This window comes from Epinephelus lanceolatus, chromosome 24 (assembly GCF_041903045.1).
Source record: "Epinephelus lanceolatus isolate andai-2023 chromosome 24, ASM4190304v1, whole genome shotgun sequence".
NCBI lineage: Eukaryota > Metazoa > Chordata > Actinopteri > Perciformes > Serranidae > Epinephelus > Epinephelus lanceolatus.
This window is the reverse complement of record NC_135757.1, coordinates 16,207,295-16,229,097: the sequence shown is the minus strand read 5'-3', so window position 1 is coordinate 16,229,097 and position 21,803 is coordinate 16,207,295. Positions and strand designations below refer to the sequence as shown.

At 40.5% G+C, this 21,803-nt stretch overlaps 1 protein-coding gene across 2 annotated transcripts in view; it reads right to left on the bottom strand.

Annotated features, from left to right (window-relative positions):
- Positions 1 to 2,872, bottom strand: part of LOC117255278 (gamma-crystallin S-1-like) — a 32,743-nt gene extending 29,871 nt beyond the window's left edge. The window contains exons 1-2 of one of the 2 annotated variants that reach the window (XM_078165583.1): positions 2,714 to 2,872; positions 958 to 1,084 (exon numbers count right to left, since the gene is read on the bottom strand). The gene's annotated coding sequence lies outside the window, so the exon portion shown is untranslated. The remainder of the gene's footprint in view (positions 1 to 957; positions 1,085 to 2,713) is intronic. The other variant, XM_078165584.1, reaches the window with a different exon arrangement.
- Between the last annotated feature and the right edge of the window lie 18,931 nt (positions 2,873 to 21,803).

Sequence of the window (21,803 nt, the reverse complement as noted above, 5' to 3'; positions counted from 1 at the left end):
ACCACTTTCAATGGACATACAGTGATAGTGTTCAGTTGCCCCATGCACTTTCATTGCAGCTCGTTGTGCAGCTGCCGGCCGCTGCTGGCTCGCTCAATACTGGACCAGTTTCAAAAATTGTTGCCCGCATCAGTCTCTTCGATCAGTTTACACAGGGAAATAGTATCCAGGTTAATAACTGCCAAAGTTAACCTTTAACTCATCCCTTTGTCTTTCCTGAGTGATCTATCACAATCCCCATATTTTTTACAGCACAGTGTTGAGAATAGATGTGTTGCAGGTCACTCTAATTAACACACACACACACACACACACACACACACACACACACACAACTGAACTGCTATCTCTCCGAAAAAAGGTACAGTGGTTAACAATTTGGTTTGGAAGGAATCAATTCAGATTGTTTAACAGTCAGTCAGTAGTTATGTGCACCACCAACCACCAGGTGGCATCTGTGCAACACTGATCTGCATGCAAGTTGTTAAAGCCTGTGTGATCACCACACTGGCATCACATCAATGGTTGTAATACCAGTGCTACTTTTGGGAACATTGCACTACAGATTTTAGACAAAATGTAAAGTCAGTGTTTATGAGGCAACAGGACAGAGTCACAATGTTTGGAGGGGCCTTTATTAGCCAGTAAAGAGCTGATGGGAAATGAGAGGAGATGGGGAAAGACATAGCACACTGGTGGATATTCTATTTGATTACTAAACTGTAAATATCTGGAAGCTGAATGTTTTATGTATGACCAGTCTAAAAGCCATTTCTGGAGAAATATGGCGAAGTAATAGTTGGCCTCTTATGAAAGTATTAAGTCTCAGCTCACAATCTCATCCTGACCATTGATTATTTACAAGCTTTGCTGCTCTCTAGTGTCTGCTCTTCTACAGTAAGACACACAAGACCAAACATACCAGCTACTCTGCCAGAGGAAGTTTGCAACTCTCACCTTGTAACCGATTCCCCTGACAAAAATCTGGCTGGGGAAACAGTGCTGGGGCAGGGGTGTGATAGGTCAGGCTGTCATCATGGTTTTCCTGAGGTAACACACCAGGGGTGGGGGAGCTGCTGCTGTACTGGGACGGAGAACAGGAAGAAAATATGACAAGGTATTCTGGCCTATTTCAGGACAGTAACAAACATATCACCTTGTAGGACGGCGTGTATTGACTTTACTCAGATTGGATCTGGTGTTTTTAATGTGGGTTAAAGGTCTTTCCCAACAGGAAGTAGCCAAGTACTAGAGGTGTGGCCTAAATCACAAGTTTCATTGTGATACTAAATTATATCAATTCTCAGGACATGGATCGATATTTGCTGATATCACAAAGTCTACTACGACTGAATTTCAACTGGATTCAATGCATTGGTCTGCAATCAATATGAGACAATATCAGTAAATATCCTCTCTCTTTCTCTTGGCTGCTTGCCATTTTCTGCTGAGTGCTGGGCCACTATCACAGTTTGAATGTTTAGGAAGGAGGTGTGCTTGGACAGAAACGGTGACACAGGTGTGTCCTGGCAATTTCAAATTAAGGATATATCTTATAGATGTCTATATGTGCCAATATTATTACTTAGCATCAATAATATTGGCTCATTGATCATTGAATCGATGTATTGACCCAGACTGATGAACTGTTTCACCCCTACCAAGCAACAGGATTTAGTAGTTGAAGAAAATCCCATCTTTATGTACCAATGCAGACTTTTTAACGAACAACACTTATTGCCAACCTCTTAATCACTCATTGAAGTCCAACAAACAAAATAATAAACAGTAGGGTCTTCAGTCTTTAAAGTCAGTCTTGTTTACTACTATAAGTCTACTCTTACTGTACCATTTTATATGTAATTTTATTTTCCCTTTTGATTTATTAGTATAATTTTATCATTATTATTTGCCTCTATTATTTATTTTACTTTAACCTTTTTCAGTCATGAAGTGCAGGAAATTCAAGTGAGCTGAATGTGGGAGTCGGCGGATGTGGGAGTGGGGGGATGCTGAAGATGATAGTGTATGCTTTTATGTTTTAATGTATGATCCTGAATTTGAAAAACGAGTTAAAACAACAACAACAAACCCCTGTCAGGCTAGACTGATGCACCTGCAGCCAGTGGATAAAATATATAACGAATCACAACAGTAACTCTTGTAACATGGCCAAAGTTGACAGTTTCATAAAAATGAAAATGTCCCCAGTGGACGCCACTATGACGTCATTATTGCTAACTGTTAATTGTACTGTAACATGATTTCACTTGAGAAAACATACGTCTGTAGTCTATTAGCAAGCTAGCTCTGGCATTAACAATGACAGTTTATGGCCTTGAATGTTTAACAGCCAAAAATCTCCGCTGTTTTCAAACGTTGACTGAGAGAGAATGATTTCTTACACCAACAATTAGCTCCCACATAGTTAGCTAATGTTACTTAGCTAATTTAGCTAATTATTAAGCTAGCAGGGTGAACCGCTTAGCATTACACAAGCTACGTTAATGTTAGCATTTTTTTCTTGGTTAATTCTAGTATACTGAGCTTAAAGGAAACAGGAAAACAGTCCATAATGAACCAATTTATCAATGAACATATGATAACATTAAATGTGACACTGACATACCGTTACCGAATTAGCATAGCATTATGCTACCTAACAGGAAACGATTTCCCAGCTAGGCGGTAACGCCAAGGGTAGTTCACTCACAGCGTCTTGGTTCTCCACCTCCACAGTCACATCCATCAGGTTCACTTCACCCTCTGAAAGACCTTGCTATGCTTGTTATAATCTCAAATTAATCATGGCCTAATAAAATCTCGCTAATGGTTTGGCTAACTACACTGCACCAGCAGCCTTTGCTGTCAATCAAACTCCACCTGAGATGTTTTTTTTTTTAAAATTAAACTTTATTTAACAATACAATGTACAATTTATGTCAGGCATAAAACAAGAACACAACAATACAGAATAGCTGATATTATCAATTGCAATGAGATAAATGACACTTTTTAAGGCTGAGATATAATATATAATTGATAATATATTAGATAATACAAAATAATAATATCAATAGGCTACATAAACATTTAGAAATCCTATAATAAATAAAATATAGAATGGACATTAGAAAATAAACACCAGGGGGGTTTCATCAAATAAGTTTTTTAATGTTCAAAAAAAACAACAACTGTTACTTTTACTGTTGTTTGTAAAAGCAACAGAGTTCAGCACTGAAAATTAAAAAGAGGGCTGTGAACCTAAACATTTGTGTTTATAAATAAGGAATTTAACCAGTAAGATAAATTACCAACATAGTTCAGAGACTTGTTACTCATATCATCACAGTAATAGAATATATCTTTAAGAGTGAAACAATGAATGACATTGACATTGGAACTTAAATCAGACCAAAATTTCAATGTTATTCTACACTCAAAGAAAAAATGAACTGATATTTCAACAGTGTGTGCACAAAACATACAAGAGTTATCGAATGTTGATAACATATCTGGAAATTATTGAATTCACTGGATAGATTTTATGCAAGATTTTGAAATGAACTTTGTTCGAAATACAAAACTTAGAAGTAATCTCTTCCAATGTGAATTCCAGTAAAATTTCCCTCTTGGGGTGATTTAGTTTTTGTTTTGAATAATCTGATGAATATGTTTGTTATTACAATTTTTGTAAAGTATGTTGACACCATTCAAAAGCAAAGCAAATGCAGCCTCATGGATGTTTCCTTCACTGTTTCAATATGTACCATAGCCTTGAAGAAAATATAAATCCTGGAAATATACATGCCAGTCATGCTTTCATTACATTAGGGAATGGGAAGAAAATGGGTTTACTTTGAACTTAAAATTGACCTTTTTCACAGCAGACATTTTGACATGTCACCATAGGAAAAGCACAGGTGTATTTAATGACATTAATAGTAAGCTGCATTCCATTTACGGGAGGACCCGGTAGGCTGGCTCACTGGAATAGCTTACCAGCACACTTAATGGAACTGAGCCATCATTAATTAAATCAGTTTCATCTGTGCTTTTCTCACTATGACAAGTCAAAATGTCTTCTGTGACAAAGGTCCATTATAGTAAACATTTTTTCAATAAACAAGGGCATAAGCAGGGGTGCAGCTCCGAATGCTGGTCTCTGTGGGCCCCTGGTCCTTCCTCTCTTGATCCATGTCTTTTCATGCACCTTTTGATTTTTTTTTTTGATTTTTTTTTTTACAAAGTCTTTCCCTTTCGTTTTCTTTTTGTAACACTGATTTCCCTTTCAAGGAGAAAGATATGAGCAGCATTAACAGTCACCCATTCACCTAGAGGTTGAGTTTAGAGATGAATCCGAATTCAGGGGTGGATTAAACCATTTTGTGCCTTTAAGGGGTGAGAGAGGCCTCAAAGAGTTTCCACAGTTGTTGTTGTCTTTTTTTCTTATACAAAGTTCAGTCTTTCAAGTAATTTACTCAGCCAATTGTAATTCATTTATGGCACAAATTATTCAGAAATAAAAAATTACAAACAAAACCAAACTATTCCATGCCTTTAGAGGGTGCCCCATGGGCCCTGGGTAATCAGTCCCGGAATGACACCCCTGGGCATAGGTTTTGTTCCAACATGGAGGACACATACATGAAAGGGGGAGTTTTGAGATCCTCCCACCGAAAATTTTTGAGCAATAACACCTGCACTCTGCATTTCCTGGAATTGTTGTGCATCAGTTATCTTTAATTTTGTCAGAATAAAAGTCCTCTGCCTCTTTCATGTTTTTATGAAAAAAGTGCATATTCTAAATATTGTGGGGGACAAAAAAAACAGCAAAATCCCCTATTTAAATATATAAAGGATTTAAATACATGAAAAGCAAAGAATTCAAATCTGAAACTGTCTTGTAAGCAGGGCTCCAAACCAGATTGGTGTAGTACAATATACTGCCCACACAGGGGCGACATTTCTTTGTGAATGAAAATGTCTTGTGGGGACAGTGTTCATTGCTGTTTTAAAAACTGAGAACGAAAAGTAAGAACACAGTGTCTTCAGGGTATATGTACAACTACAAACTGTTTTCTTATGTCAAAACTCAGCATATGTAGTCATTTTCTTCCCTATTTATTTCAAGAACAAGGGTACATTTACAAGATTGTTTACAATATTTTTGACTCAAAATGTATATCATTAATGCATATTTTTATATATTCCCTTAAGATCACGAGCCCTTCATTACAGACTTAAGGAAAGCTTACAGGAATGGCTTCTCACTCTGGGCTGGTAATTAATAAATAAGGATTTAAGAGAGAGATTTCACAGGCAGGAAGATCCTCCTCAAAATCACCTAGATCCAACACGTCTACTTTTCCACTGTGGATCCTCAAGAAGCCACTTTATACGTTATGTACAGGCCTCATGGAGCTATAATTTCTCTATGATTGGCGATAAAGTGCTCCCAAACACTGTCATTTGCATCTTATGCCCCCCACCTCTTCCTCCTCCTCACTCAGACCACAACAAAGCAGCAATACAAAGCCTACAAAGTGTGTCAAACAGAGGGAAAAGCCACAGCAACAGGATTTAAAATGTTCCAAGGTTTTCTTAGAGTACATCCATACTATTGCGAATAAATTTGCAAACATCGTTTTAAATCCCCTTCCTCTCTTCAAAAGGCTCATGATGTTTTCAGTGTGTAATTCCTCTTTCCCTGTTTCAAACACTTCCCATCATTACAACCTCCTTTCTCCAGATTGTTTGTCCTCATCTGAGTAATGTGGGCCACACCATTACTTGTCATTCATTTCCAGCTTTTCTTAATTGTCGGTTGAATTTGCCAACGAGGTCTGACTGTGCAAAATGAGAAGGGCATGTTTGATAATTACAGCAATTTACCAGCTAAAAGTCCTTTTATACTCCACAAAGATCATTTAAGACACAAGTGCTGTCAGGGCAACTTGCCTGGCTGTTTGAGTCTGCAGAGAAAACAAAGGAGCAGAGTGTTAGAGGTTTTATTTATTAGCTGTTTTAGTTCGGCTCTTTGTATTGACGTGTTTCTTGCATGACTTCCTGTTATATTGGGTTCTTGTTCTTAGCAAGTCTTTCTTGTGTGATCAGACGTGCAAGATTCTGCTATGGCAGTGGGACCATTTTGCCAAGAGTGTATCACTTTATTTCAAAATGTATTTTACTTAAAGGAACAGTTCAACCCCAAATCAAAAACATTCACATTTTTCCTCTTACCTGTAGTGCTGTTTATCAGTCTACATTGTTTTGGTGTGAGTTGCAGAGTATTGTGGATATTGGCCGTAGAGATGTCTACCTTCTCTCCAGTGTAACAGAACTAGATGGCACTCAGCTTGTTGTGCTCAAAGAGCCAATAAAATACATTTGAAAAACTCAACAGCAGTGTCTCTTTCCAGAAATCATATCCCAATTACTCAAGATAATCCACAGACCTTGTTGTGAGCAGTTTCATGTAAGAACTATTTTCTTTCTACACTCGCCAACCAAATCATCACGCAGAGGGAAGGGTGCATCTACTCATTAGAGCTCTGCCCAAACCCACTTGGAACTGACCAAAGATTGTTGAATCTTCTTTTTTTAATGAAACTGGCTGTTCTCATGCTTTAATGGTACTTTGGCAGGAGTTTTAATGGACTCAGTCATGAGGAAAAAAGACAAAAACGAAGGGGAGACTGATACTGAGAGTGGGAAAGATAACGGAACAACAGAGAGTAGTTAAACTGTAGAAAAGAGACAGAGCGCACATGAAAAAAGTGAAAAGAGGGAGAAGTAGTGTGAGGAAACATGTCAGCCCTTAGCTTACAATACATGTTTCAATGTTAAAAGCTATATATTATAACACGTAAAATATGATATAACATATTTTTTACAAATTTGGGTTTTGGGCTTGGGCTGCGCTTGGACAGATACCGTGCAGGTTTATGTAGGGGTCATGCCTGATCTTTTGGAAGAGGAAAAATATGTCTTTTTGATTTGGGGGTGAACTGTCCCTTTAAATCAAACAAAAATGACCCCAGTTGCAAATTTTCTTCCCATCTTTTTTCTCCCTATTGAACACAAACTCCCAAGCTTAACTTTATGTTCTGATACAACATTTTGCTTCCTGTCATTCATTTCATCATCTCCTTTGTTTACCTGAAATGTCAGGATGTGAGTAATGTGGCTCTGACGTGAGCTTTGCGCTTGAGGAAAAGGACCAGGCCAAACACTGAGCAACAGAAGAAGGATGCAGGTAGATCCCAATCAGCGCTCCTGCGTGGCGAGAGGCCGGCAATGGCTAATGTCTGGACTGTTTGACATAAGTGTTACACTGATGAAAACACGGGCATTTAAGGGTGTGGACTTGAAGAAAAGGTATATTTTGTTGCTATTTTTCTCACTGTTTCCAGTCTTTGTGCTAAGATAGGCTTAGTCCTAATCTGTTCTCTCCCCCCAAACTCCAAACTGACATATTCTGATCTGATGCCTCAAATGGCAGGACATCATTAAAGCCATCAGAAGTGATGAAACACAAAAATGTCACATGTGTGCAACTTCTTATGAGAACAGTTTTGTCTCCTCAGAGAGATGAAACTGCATCATTCAGCTCTGGGGTTGACAACAAACAAGCGTATTCCCCAAAATGTCAACTGTTCCTTTAAATCTTTGAGTAGATAAAAGCAGATAAAGACAAAATAGAGGTCAAATATCAGGTCAGACATGCATTTCCCATCGAGAAAACAGCCATTTTACCTCAGTCGGACAGTCAGTCAGACAGTCGTGGAGACAGAGGTTGATGAAAAATGAGCCATAACAGAAGGGTTTGACTCGGGCTCTGTAATTACTCTACAAATCTCTGATTTCCCCTCCTTCATCTCCAGACTATTTATAGCTGCTGCATTCCTCTCGGAGAATAAAATGATCTCTTTGAGACAGTACAATGCCAGAAATAACAGGTTTGGACAAACATTTGCTGAGGCGTGGTGGGCCTGGCTGACCATTACTGAGTTCCACTGTGGTTTCAGTCTACTGTTTTTCCCCCTCGTCCATTTATTCATCTGTTATTCTAAATGGCAGTGGGTTAGCTGGGGGAGGTGGCGGCTAGGATGTGATGGTTCAACAAAAGAGCTTGTATGAACTGAGATGAAATCACTTTGTAGTCTGGCAGAGCACGGCACCGATCGGCCATTTTCTTACTTTAGGGAGTGAGCAAAAGAAAACACACACTCATAGACATACACCTTCATGTCTGCGAGTACTCAGGTGACTACAGGGCTCAGACCTCCCTCTCTGCGCTCCGTTTTGTTTATGTTACAATCATAGGACTTCACCGGCAAATATGATCAACTTAGACATGTGGCTTTGAGTGTGAATATGCAATCGTGTGTGTGTGTGTGTGTGTGTGTTTAGGTTATCAGAGAACGAGGGTTTTCCTATAGACTGTGTTTCTTGTCAACTTTTGTTTATCAAGACAAAACAAAGATCATATGTAGCCTGTGTAGCATGCAGACTTCATATCCAACCTATTCCCACCAGTATTCACACAAAACTTCACGTTTTTTTGAAAAGTGAGACCAAACCTTTTGTCAGTGTTATAGTATATGGAATCTTCGGAGTTTTGTCCATCCATATCTGAGTTTGGAAATATTTTTTCAATTATAGCCTGCTACATTGTGTTTTTTATTTATGAATATCTTAAACTGTCGAACTCACTGATAAAAATGTTACACTCAAATGTTAAGGGGTTAAAGACAGTTCTGAGTGGAATTCTTGCTGCTGTTAATCAAATTAAACTCTCACACTTCCTCTTTCTTAATAGTTTGATATTTTAATTAAAAAAAAAAAGTTTATTGACGTTGTTGATGAGAGTTAGATTAAAAGATTGATGCCCTGACAAACAGTGGGACCTGCTCAGAATGACCGACCAGTAGCAGTAAATCTGAATGCACTATAACTTCTATAAATGTAGGCCTAGTTAAAAGCATTGTAGCTCATTCTGTCAAATAGGAAATATCTATCAGAATGTGCTACTACCTTCACAGTACCTTCACACCGTGTGCTTATTTTTAGCCTCTTAAATGCACTGTGAATGCACACATCATGTTGGTAGGTCACTGTGAGTGGTAACTCTGTTTGTCAGAAATTTTTTTACGTGATCACTTTACTGCCAACTAAACTAGCCATTATGCTAACTGCCTGAGGCTAACTTGCTATTTTTTGTGTTTACACTCCATGTAAGTGATAACTTACTACTGAGCTACCTAACATACTTTACTCCCAGACCATATGAAAATATTGGTTTGTGGACTCTGGTTTTGAAGCCTCGAGTTTGGCACTTTGTCTGTCACCATCTCCCACTCCAAGTGGCCATGCCCTTAATTATGCATAACTTTAAGCCATAATGAAATTTAACTAGGTGAGTTATATAAAAATTCACCCCTGTACAATTGACATGAATGGGGAAATTATCTATAGAGACCAAAACTGTTTTTTGAACCAGGCTGTAGATATGTTTATTTATGCTGTAAAGCTGGGCATTGGGAGACAGCCTCAAGTGGCCATTAGAGAAACTGTCTGCCACTTCTGTGTTGGCTTCATTTTCAAGTCTGGAGTTTGCTGCTTGGATTTTATTCTTCTTTCTTGTATGTTAATTACAACTTCCCATACAGATAGTGAAAACTGGTATTTGAGCAGAATTCCTAATACTGCAACCTGGTCTCATTCCAAAGTTGTTGAATACCAGCTCTTGGGCAATGACGCAGATGAAAAAAGCTGTCCTTTTATGCTGCCTCTCTGGAATAATGGAATAGGACTCCAGTTCTATTTTGTGGGTTTTCTCTCTGAACTGAGGCCATGATTGGGATCGTATTGTGCCGCTAGAGGTGAAATTCTTGGACCGGCACAAGACAGATGAAAGCGAAAGAATGTTTTCATGAATCAAGAACGAAAGCTGGTGGTTCGAAGACAATCAGATACGTCGTAGTTCCGACCATAAACAATGCCAACTAGCGATCCGGCTGCGTTATTCCCATGACCCGCCGGGCAGCGTCCGGGAAACCAAAGTCTTTGGGTTCTGGGGGGAGTATGGTTGCAAAGCTAAAACTCAAAGGAATTGATGGAAGGGCACCACCAGGAGTGGAGCCTGCGGCTTAATTTGACTCAACACGGGAAACTTCACCCGGCCCGGACACGGAAAGGATTGACAGATTGATAGCTCTTTCTCGATTCTGTGGGTGGTGGTGCATGGCCATTCTTAGTTGGTGGAGCGATTTGTCTGGTTAATTCCGATAATGAACAGGACTCTGGCATGCTAACTGGATGCGGTCGGCGTCCAACTTCTTAGAGGGACAAGTGCCGTTCAGCCACACGAGATTGAGCAATAACAGGTCTGTGATGCCCTTAGATGTCCAGGGCCAGGTCAGCTGTTCCCACTGTGTATACGTTAAATTAGCAGAAAAAGGCATCCCATTCCGTCATGTAACAGTGCCTGATGGTGGCAGGGGGAAATGCGGTCAGACACCACTCAGGGGTGAAAAGTCCAAGTAGGGTGGGTGGGTCAAGTAATCGTCAACTTTCACCCAGGAGGCTGGTGTTTGCTTCCTGCATGCATATAAACCCTATTATTTTTTTCTAAACCTAACCACGTGCTACTGTTGTAGAGGGGAAAAAAGTCAATTTGCAATGTTATACTGACGTAATATATTTATTTTGAAAGAAACTGTATGAAAACTGTACATTTTCCTTGTCAATGTAGATATAGTGCTAATAGAAAGAGCAACCAGTCTGAGGTCCTTTTATAAAAGGAGTCCAGTTTAGTTGGTGCATTTCTCTCGCATTTCATACTACTTCTGTTTCCTTTAGTGGCACATTCTCTGTATCTTTATTATTTTGCATGTATGTCTGTATGTATGTGCTATGTTCTCTGCCCCTGATAGATGGCAGTGTAGTATGGCTGAGATATGGTGAATGTAGAGGGTTTATGTCTCCATGGAACAAGGCAAAACAACTGCACTACAGGTTTCACTTTACAGGTGTGAGAGACAGGCCTTTTTCACAGAAGAAAGTAGACATAGGTGTTACTAAGAAAAGTAATGATGGCTTCTAAAACAACATTTAGACCAACAGCTAGTGCTAAAATAACTGACACTGACTGACTGACTAACTGATTAACGCCATTAAAGATACGCATTGATCTCATTGTAACATATCAGCTACAGTATATTGTCCCTTCTCTGGCTTTCTCCAGAGGTTGTTTGCTCTTTTGTGAAAATGCCTCACCACAATGGTGTTGCATTCCACAGCGACACCCGATGATTTCTCTAAATGTAGACATATTATTTAGGGTTTTATATGCTGGGGCCCTGGCTATAGTTAGTGGGTGTGCACACACTGACCTACAATAAAGTAAACACACTCAACTGGGCTCCAGCCAGTCAAGTAAAAGTGAAGCCAAGTCTCTTTGCTGTTTCTTTTTACCTCCCTTAATTCCTTTATTGGATGTAGCAGGTACAAAATTGTGATTATCACGATTCTGGGAGAGGAACCCACCCATTGAGTCAGGCTCTGTGACATGAAGTCAAAGCAGCTGGAGCTCATTTTATAGTGTCTGTGAGCTCCCACTATAATGCTCATTGGAATATTTCATCTGGGAGTCTGACTGGTAATGGTTACTTTCAGCTGTGTGGCATTACATGAAGCTTTTTGTACTGTAAAACTGCAGGAAAGGTTACATATAAGTCAAGTCCCCTATTCTGTGAACAGCTCGAATCAGGCCTAAAAGTCATTTGGGATCAAACGCAGGGAATTGCCAATTGTAGCTGTACTTATTTACTAGTTTCTGCTTTATGTGACATTTTGAATAAAACATGGTTCATGGGGGAGAGTGACAAAGACCGAGGGGATGACAAGTCGAGTCATTCTGCTATCATTTCGGATGCGGGATCATGAATTATTTGGCAGGAAGATAACACTAATTTTGCATTAGATTCACGGCCCAGTGCACCTGCAGATTTTCACCCCCATCATACACACACACACACTTACATTTGTTACTCTGCCCCTCCTGACACCCTGTTGTTTGTGTATTGTGAATGTAGGTCATAAATTTGTGTATGTATGTGTGTGTTTACTGTATGTGGCAGCCATGGACACACAGTGTGCTATGGAGGTCTCCTGACACAAGTACAAATATGAAGCTACACACACACACACACACACACACGTAATCCAGCGGTAGGTCAGTTTAATATTTCATTTGGCTGATGGACGGCGTCTGCTGCTCTGTGAGCCAAACATCATTACAACACACTAAGTGACTTAACTCTAATTAGAGCTGAAAATCACATTAAAGCTGCTCCGTGATACAGGAAGTAGCTCACCTTTTCCCATCACTGCTTTAGGTTTCTTTTGGAAATGCATGGGGCCTCTGCAGCAACAGTATTAAACAGGTACCTATAATAATCAAGTGTCAGTAAACAGATTGTGTATGACAAATAAATAGCACAGCAAATGGTATGGGTAGTGTTGGGCAAATCAAACATGGGTATCACCTTATTTTGTATTTTATCATGCTACAATTATTATCACACCCTTTCTTGAGAATTGGGACAAATCAATGTCCTACACAAAAAACTTTAAAATTATGACTTACAAACAGATGAATTACATTTTTGGGGTGAAACATTATTTTTTAAAGGATTTATATGTATGAAATATGATTCATAAAATATTTTGATCTGCTCTTGTTTTTTTTAATCTTCTGAATTTGCCCTGTTCGAAAAAGCACCCTCCTCTTAAACAAAAAAATGCATTAACAGCCTTCAAAATCTAAAACTAACATTATGTACTGATTGCATCAGTGTAAAAATGTACTGCTATAATGATTTTATTTAAATTTTCTTTTTTTGTAAAAATGCTGGCCCTTTAAAAATTTGTCCCAGATTTTTGTCAACTCCAACAGATTACTAAGGAAACATACTTCAATGAGGCATAAAAGGGGTTAGCTCTATTCCAAGGACTCTTGTCTTAATTCCTGGTTTCCAAAAAGGTGGGGATGCTGCATAAGTACTGGTAAGCTGTCTATTCTATGATAAATTCATGAAATAATATTGCTATCGGGTGTGTCCCAACCATAACAGGTCAACTCTATAGCCCTCCTAAATCAAAGGTACCCAAGATTAATGGTTTAAAAATGAGTAGCTATTTTGATTATCAGTTACTCTTAAGACCTTTTGTCAACTTTGGAAAATGAAATGGCGACTCACTACGACTGTTGTGAAAAATAAATACAGTACAGGCCAAAAGTTTGGACACACCTTCTCATTCAATGCGTGTTCTTTATTTTCATGACTATTTACATTGTAGATTCTCACTGAAGGCATCAAAACTATGAATGAACACATGTGGAGTTATGTACTTAACAAAAAAAGGTGAAATAACTGAAAACATGTTTTATATTCTAGTTTCTTCAAAATAGCCACCCTTTGCTCTGATTACTGCTTTGCACACTCTTGGCATTCTCTCCATGAGCTTCAAGAGGTAGTCACCTGAAATGGTTTCCACTTCACAGGTGTGCCTTATCAGGGTTAATTAGTGGAATTTCTTGCTTTATCAATGGGGTTGGGACCATCAGTTGTGTTGTGCAGAAGTCAGGTTAATACACAGCCGACAGCCCTATTGGACAACTGTTAAAATTCATATTATGGCAAGAACCAATCAGCTAACTAAAGAAAAACCAGTGGCCATCATTACTTTAAGAAATGAAGGTCAGTCAGTCCGGAAAATTGCAAAAACTTTAAATGTGTCCCCAAGTGGAGTCGCAAAAACCATCAAGCGTTACAACGAAACTGGCACACATGAGGACCGACCCAGGAAAGGAAGACCAAGAGTCACCTCTGCTTCTGAGGATAAGTTCATCCGAGTCACCAGCCTCAGAAATCGCAAGTTAACAGCAGCTCAGATCAGAGACCAGATGAATGCCACACAGAGTTCTAGCAGCAGACCCATCTCTAGAACAACTGTTAAGAGGAGACTGCGCGAATCAGGCCTTCATGGTCAAATAGCTGCTAGGAAACCACTGCTAAGGAGAGGCAACAAGCAGAAGAGATTTGTTTGGGCCAAGAAACACAAGGAATGGACATTAGACCAGTGGAAATCTGTGCTTTGGTCTGATGAGTCCAAATTTGAGATCTTTGGTTCCAACCGCCGTGTCTTTGTGAGACGCAGAAAAGGTGAACGGATGGATTCCACATGCCTGGTTCCCACTGTGAAGCATGGAGGAGGAGGTGTGATGGTGTGGGGGTGTTTTGCTGGTGACACTGTTGGGGATTTATTCAAAATTGAAGGCACACTGAACCAGCATGGCTACCACAGCATCCTGCAGCGACATGCCATCCCATCCGCTTTGCGTTTAGTTGGACCATCATTTATTTTTCAACAGGACAATGACCCCAAACACACCTCCAGGCTGTGTAAGGGCTATTTGACCAAGAAGGAGAGTGATGGAGTGCTGTGGCAGATGACCTGGCCTCCACAGTCACCGGACCTGAACCCAATCGAGATGGTTTGGGGTGAGCTGGACCGCAGAGTGAAGGCAAAGGGGCCAACAAGTGCTAAACACCTCTGGGAACTCCTTCAAGACTGTTGGAAAACCATTTCAGGTGACTACCTCTTGAAGCTCATGGAGAGAATGCCAAGAGTGTGCAAAGCAGTAATCAGAGCAAAGGGTGGCTATTTTGAAGAAACTAGAATATAAAACATGTTTTCAGTTATTTCACCTTTTTTTGTTAAGTACATAACTCCACATGTGTTCATTCATAGTTTTGATGCCTTCAGTGAGAATCTACAATGTAAATAGTCATGAAAATAAAGAACACGCATTGAATGAGAAGGTGTGTCCAAACTTTTGGCCTGTACTGTATATAACTTTATTTCAGCTGCGTAAGGCAACTCTGTTGGATCTCACCTCTGACATTGATCATGTATGCTCATTACAAGGTTTAACAGTCAAGACTTTAATCTTTTAAAATATATTTTCCCAGCTTAAGTGTCAAAATGAACTCTCTGTCCCCGGAACATAAGGTTTTGTCTCAGTTCTCAAGAATGACTGATTGCTAGCTTTAGTTTTTGTCAATGTGTTTTCAAATCTTATTTTTTTCCTCTAAATAACTGTCAAATAAAAAACTGAAATAGGGGGTTTGGGTGTTCCCCCATGAAATTTTGAGCGCCAAACACTTACTTTCCTGTATTCTGGTCAGTTTTAATGCACCAATTTGTGCCTTTTCTGCATCAATTTATGGTGGAAAATGTCTGTAATTTCATCATAATAATAGTATAATAAAAGTCCTCTGCAAATTCATGTTCATGTTCTTAATTTTGAGGGGGGCTAATCCCCTGCATCCCCACCCAAAATCTACACGTATGCATGACTGATATTTTTCTTTTTAATAAAATTCCACTGTTTCTGCCTAATGTTAATTCTCAGCTATAACACTGACAATCATTAATCAGTTTTTGTCCTATTATTTGACAACCATGCAACATCATAATTAAACAAGACCATCGTACTTTTCTGTGTGTTTGAATGTGTGTGTTTGTGTGTATAATTTATGAATGATGAGGGAGTAAACAGCTTCCACTTTGGTGACATGCTTTTGCACTTTGAATGCATGCGTGTATATGTGTGTATGTGTTGGTTTGTGAGCAGCTCTGGTGTGGATGAATTAACAGCCTGTTTATATGTATTCTTTTTCTTTGTTTCCTTCTTTCTTTCTCTTTGGTTGGTCTGTTGGTGGCATCAGAGGAAAAGTCAGCGTTCACCAACATTATAATATATTGAGTTTGTTGTAATATGTTGCATCCCCACCAGGAGTATGGAGCTCGAAACATTATATAGAACGATTACAACAAACACAAAACAATATCCGCCATTTTACTACCCATCTGCAATGTCAACGGCTGCTATTTTAACAAAGGAAAACAATGGAAAGTGCCTGTGGCGTCCCACAGGCATACTGTAAGCCCTGATAAGCATTTAGGGAGAAGATTTAATACAGATGGAGGTGGAATGAGCAGTGAAAAACAAAAAGGTGTAGCGGAGGATCTTGTAGAGTTTTGAAGAATTGAAGATGCAAGGTTATACAAAGCTAGAACTAGAAACAAGAAAACGTAAGGATTACAATTCTTGCAGCGGAGCATACCACAAAACAACAATTTGGTTCTAGGGCCCTGGATGCAATTTTAGGTCACTGAGTGGCTAGTTTATCTGAAGACAATGGAAATCCAAAGAAAAAGTTTAAGGAAAGTCTCAGGTCAAGGGTTGTTAGCTTCCCAAAATGGTAATCTATCATTTGACTTCTTCTGCCTATAAGTTCCTTCTCTGTAGAAGTCCCCTCTGGTTTTTGCGTTTAAGTAAATTTTAAATCAAAGAGGTTTCCTGTTTTTTAAACTAAGCTCAGTCATCAGTAGAAAATGTTCATATTGTACATTTCTCCAAACCTCCGATACATTACATTCTTGCACACAGTATGAGCTGATTTTGTCATCAGGAGGTGGAGGGGATGGTTGATGGTGCAACACCTAGGCAAGATGGCTGCCAAGCTGCAGACAGCTGTTTGAGACCAATGAACAACAAGACCGGTTGTTTCTTGGTGACCCTTTGCAGCATTTCCACCAATGTATGTGGCACTAAACCTAAGTGTTTGCAGAAATGTACAATGTGAGCATTTTTTTCTGGGTTGGAAAGACTGCATCCTTGTTGGAAACATGAACTTTAAAAACCCCACCAACCACCTCTTTAATCACCCCATCCGTTCCTCCGCACAGCACCATGCTTCACCCATGGCGGGAGTCAGAGATGTCCTTGTTTTCTCCTCCCTCCATCCCTTCATCCCTCGCTGTGTTTGTGCTGAACAGATGCCAGCGCTGGGTAAAGTCCTCTCCAGAGGGGCTGCCAGCAGCATATTGGTTTATAATTAATGAAATTAGGGCTGCTGTCTGCCGAGGAGGCTTCGGTCCCAGTGTAGGGTAGACTGCTGCCTGCCAGGAAGACAGACGACTGGAGAGATCGAAGAGGACAGACAGAGAGAGACAGATGTAGTTGGATCTTTGTCGATCCACTGTGAGGCCATGGAGGTTTACTCAACACTTTACGGATCTTCATCTTCTTTATCAGTTTGTCTCCTCTTCAAATTGGGGCTTTGATCTAGTCGGTGACTCTGGCAGCTTTCTATATACTTAAAGATAAACTACCTCATTTTCATCAAAACCACAAATATGCTCAAAATGAACTGGCTCCGGTGGATTCTGTTCTGACAGTGCTGACCTCTGAGGGAGTGGAGAGCCAGAGAGTTCAACATGGAGGACTTTCATAAAAATCACAATGTTTGTGACTGGCTATCTGAAATGGAAAAGTCAACAAAAGGTCACCTCTTGGAGGAAATGGAAATAACCAAGATGAGCACCAACAAGCATCCTCCAGGGCTTATTAAAAATGAAGCCAACATGGAAGTGTCAAAACCTGCAGTTCATCTAACTTAGGGTGACCATATTTTGATTTCCAAAAAAGAGGACACTCGGCCGGCCACGACATAGCCTACTTAAATGATACTCGCAGTTTACTCAAAGATGCCTTATAATTTTAATATATTTAAAATTTATATGTATGGATAGAAAATTCAGTTATATTACAAAATAATATCTCTCAAAGACAGAAATTCAGATAGGCCCCCTATAGATAGGGGACACATTCACTTACTAGAGTGTGGCGATCCCAGCCCGATGGTACCCGACAGGTCGGGCCGGGTTTGGTCAAAAATGTATCTAATTGTATTCGGGCTCGGGTCGGATTCGGTCAGCTTTCAGTGAAAATACAGTGTAAAAATAAATAAAATCCTATTGTCTGTCCTGTTTATTGCTTTGGCAGTGTTATTTACGTGACAACACCTGAACATCACACACACAGACACACATTGGCTGTTTGTTTCTCCTCTCTGGAAGTCTCGGACCTCCAGCCGCCCGCCTCCGCCTTGATTAAACGCTGAAAATAAAATAAAAGAGGGAGACAGGTTTTTCCTATTTTATCTTATTTTGTTTTATTTCTCCCTCTCCTCTGGCTAGAAGCGCCGGACCTCCCGCCTCCCGCTCCCGTCTCAAACACGGAGGTCTCCCTCTCCGCAGCTGAGCACCCACGGCGCACGCCCGGCCTGTTAAATAGCCTGTAACCACTGTGTGACACAAACTCAGTGCTTTGGTCATTAAATAATGCCGGGCTCGGTTCGGGTTCGGACAGAAATATGCTGCCCGTGCCGCACTCTAACACACACACACACAAACACACGGAAAAACGGACAGTATCATCAGTTTATAAAAACCCCCTGGACGCCCCGGACGGGACGTGAAAAGTGGACATGTTAAAATGCCCAACTTTACAGCAGAAAGAAACATGTTTACAGCCTGTTACAAAACACGGTTTGGTCTCCGTAGCTATATTCAACATTCATGAGAACTGTACGAGGATGAATTTTTATATAGCACACCCATTGTTATATTATTAAGGCTTTAAGTTATGCATAATTAAGGGTGTGACAGGTGGGTGTCATTTGTTGACAAGCAGCTACCATGGTGACAACACTGGTTAGGTGACGTAGTCATGGTGTAACCCCAGATTTACAAAGTGTGGGCGTAGCCTGAGCTGTCACTATTTCAGTGTGTTTTCAATTCATCAAAGTTAATTGTTAATTAACATTTTGGTGACCTAAAAAAGTCTTGTTGTACTAAAAGACCCTGTAAGGAGTCAGATGTTCAGTTTTCCTGGTAAGTACATTAAGCATTTTGCAATTGCAACATTGAGGTCTATCACATGATGCCCTGCAGTCCAAAAGACTTTTTTCCCATAGACTTGAACATTCGGTGGTTGAATGTTTTTGAGCTTCACAACCCCAATGAGATGACTTGTTTCACTATCAAGATTTGATCTATTGGTCCGATAACATTTGTAAAGTCTAGAAAAGTTACAGGATTGAATTATTTTTCTCCATTCAAGTTAGTGGAGCACTAAACTGGTAGCAGCTGGCTTGGCTGGCAGAAGTCTCTAGTGCGCTTGGTCTATGGGCTGTACAGTAGGGAAGCAGCGCCAATCATCTGGGTGATTTCATACGCGGCAATTGAACCATTTTGGTTTTCAGAGGAATGAATGGGGCCCCGCTGCCAATATACATCCATACCTCTGGGTCCAAGAATCCAATAAGACGTCGGCCAAAATGCCTTTTCGTGACTTCAAAATAGAAGTCCACAAACATTTAGGTGGCATCACAACAGTGTTAATTTCGTTGACAAAAACTATGATGAAAAATTTCTGCAACAACCATTTTTCCATGACGAAAATGGGACGATGACAAACTAAAAATAGTTCTTGATGATGAAAACTAAGAAGAACTCTATGGTTTATTTTTGTTGATGAGACGAGACGAGACGTGATGTGACGAAATTGTCAGTGGTGGACTATCAGACACTGAAAGCCAAGAATGGCTGTGCTCGCAATTGACCTATGGCTAAGCCACGCCCCCCTCCATTCACTCGGACAAAATATCAACATTCAGTGACCGGCCAGCGCTATGGCAGGTGTCACAGTATGTGGCATTTTGGAGGAGGCAATTGATGATTTCTGGAGACATAACGATCAGATGTAATTGAGAAGTAACCAAAAGGGCCTAAACTACACATCGGAGGGAAATACTAATCATTCTTTTGTTGAGAGGGTCGATGAAAAGCTTAAATTACATGCCAAAATTTACAGGTCCCAGTGTAAGCGTTATAAACCGCATCACGTTGCCAAAATTTTGATGCATCAAAGTGCCACTGAAATTAAGGTTTTTGGCTCATAATATAAGAAAAGGATAACGGCCTTTTTACCATCTTTACCAAGAGTGTCTCTCTCTGGTAGTTTGGTGCTACAGTATTTACATTGAATCAGTCAGCATAACGTTTGCCAACCTCTGCGATTACAGGTAAGTTAATGAAGCTAAGCTCCAGAAGTTAACGTTAGTTTAACTAGAGCCCTTTGGACAACAGCTAACAATGATGTACGATCACCAAAGTACAAAAACTAGAACAAAATAGGCCAATGAACTCCCAGCAAACAAGGTGACACGATAAACAGCGCAGCTAGGAGCTAACATTAGGCTAACTTTAGCCAATGTTAGCTAGAGATGTTAAAGATAACTTTGTATTTCTTTCCAGCAAAGTGACAATATGTTGCCTCAAACACAATGTTGACTTACCTTAGAACGGATGTAGACATCCTTATTAATCTTATTCACGTTGAGTTGATGTTGTGGTCTAAGGAGACACTTCACGGTTGAGATGTGGTTTAGGAAAGGGTAAAAAATACACTCCGTCGCCCAGCCTCTCAGGATACCTTGTGTCGGAGTTGCATGTACCCCATGCACACCGTTTGACCATTTTTAAACTTCAAATCTCAGAAAAAGCTCATAAAACTGAACAAAACACTTTCTGTAATGCATTTCAATGAACGTCCAGGCAGAGTATGTCCGAGTATATGGGAATGGCTATACGTACTGCAGGGCACGTGCGATGGAAAAAAACGTTTGTGCGATGAATTTATTTGCCTAGTAGCACGCGTGCAACAGACTGCTTGAGAGCTGCTTGTGAGTGTGTGTGGTCTGTTTTTTTTTCGTTTTTTCAATAGATGACAAGAGCGTTCACTGCTGTGCATCGTCTTGCAGCCAGGTGAGTTGGTTCATTAGTGTAATGAACTGAGGGAAAGCTCTTGTCCTCAAGTGTCTATGTCTCTGTGGGGGAGACGGGGCTATGGGCTACACACACACACACACACACACACACACACACACACACACACACACAGAGTCTGATCTTCGTGAGGGGGAGACGAGGCGGAGAAAAAACAGATAGTTGAGCCTAACCTGAATAACCAACCCGGGGCTAGCTGTGATGTCTGATTTATGGTCCTGCATTAAATCAACGACGTACCTGCGTCATTGCCGTGATGCCGTCGTGAACCCTTCGAACTTCTCCGTCACTCCATTTCGTCGCGGTGCAATTCACCGCCAGAGCGGTAGGGGGCTGCGTTCCTTTCCTGAATGGTTATCGTCGTCTCTAGTTGATTCTTTGTTTAGCTTCTGGCTTTTCCGGTCACAGTGAACAATGGCAACCAAGGGAGAGAGAATCTTGCTGGAGTTGGAGTTGTTGGATGTCAAAGTAAGTATGTTAATACTGCAACATCTACATCGCAACATAAGATGTTTAAAGATTGCAGGGATGGTGCAATCTGGAAATAGGGAACCGGAAATGCGTTGCTACCAAGCAAACCAATCGCAGCCCTCTCGGTCTGCGCTGGGTCTGCGTCGCCTCAATGTGTAGTTACATTTTTTGGGAGGTGCACGTCAGGCTACGCCAGGGGCTACGGCGAGCCTCCTGCGTAGCCACGTACCCTACAACGTAGGAACGTTGTTGATTTAACGCAGGACCATAAATCAGGCTTGAGGCTAGGGGAACGTTAGCCGCAGGATGACCAGAGGGAAGCACAGCCAGTTAGCTTCCGCTAGCTTCCCAGCTAGCCCCGGCTCTCCGTTTGGATCCAACCAGAGCACCGAGCCCTGGTTTGTTATTCAGGTTAAAGTGGGAAGAAGCAGCGGGTGTGTCGGGCAGCTGAGTGAAGTGGAGCCTGCGGAGGAAACACCGGGACCGTCTGGATGTAATAGTCCATGGAGGTGCTGCAGTGCTCCGCTGCACAGATAGGAAACCCCTCAACTGACTGATGT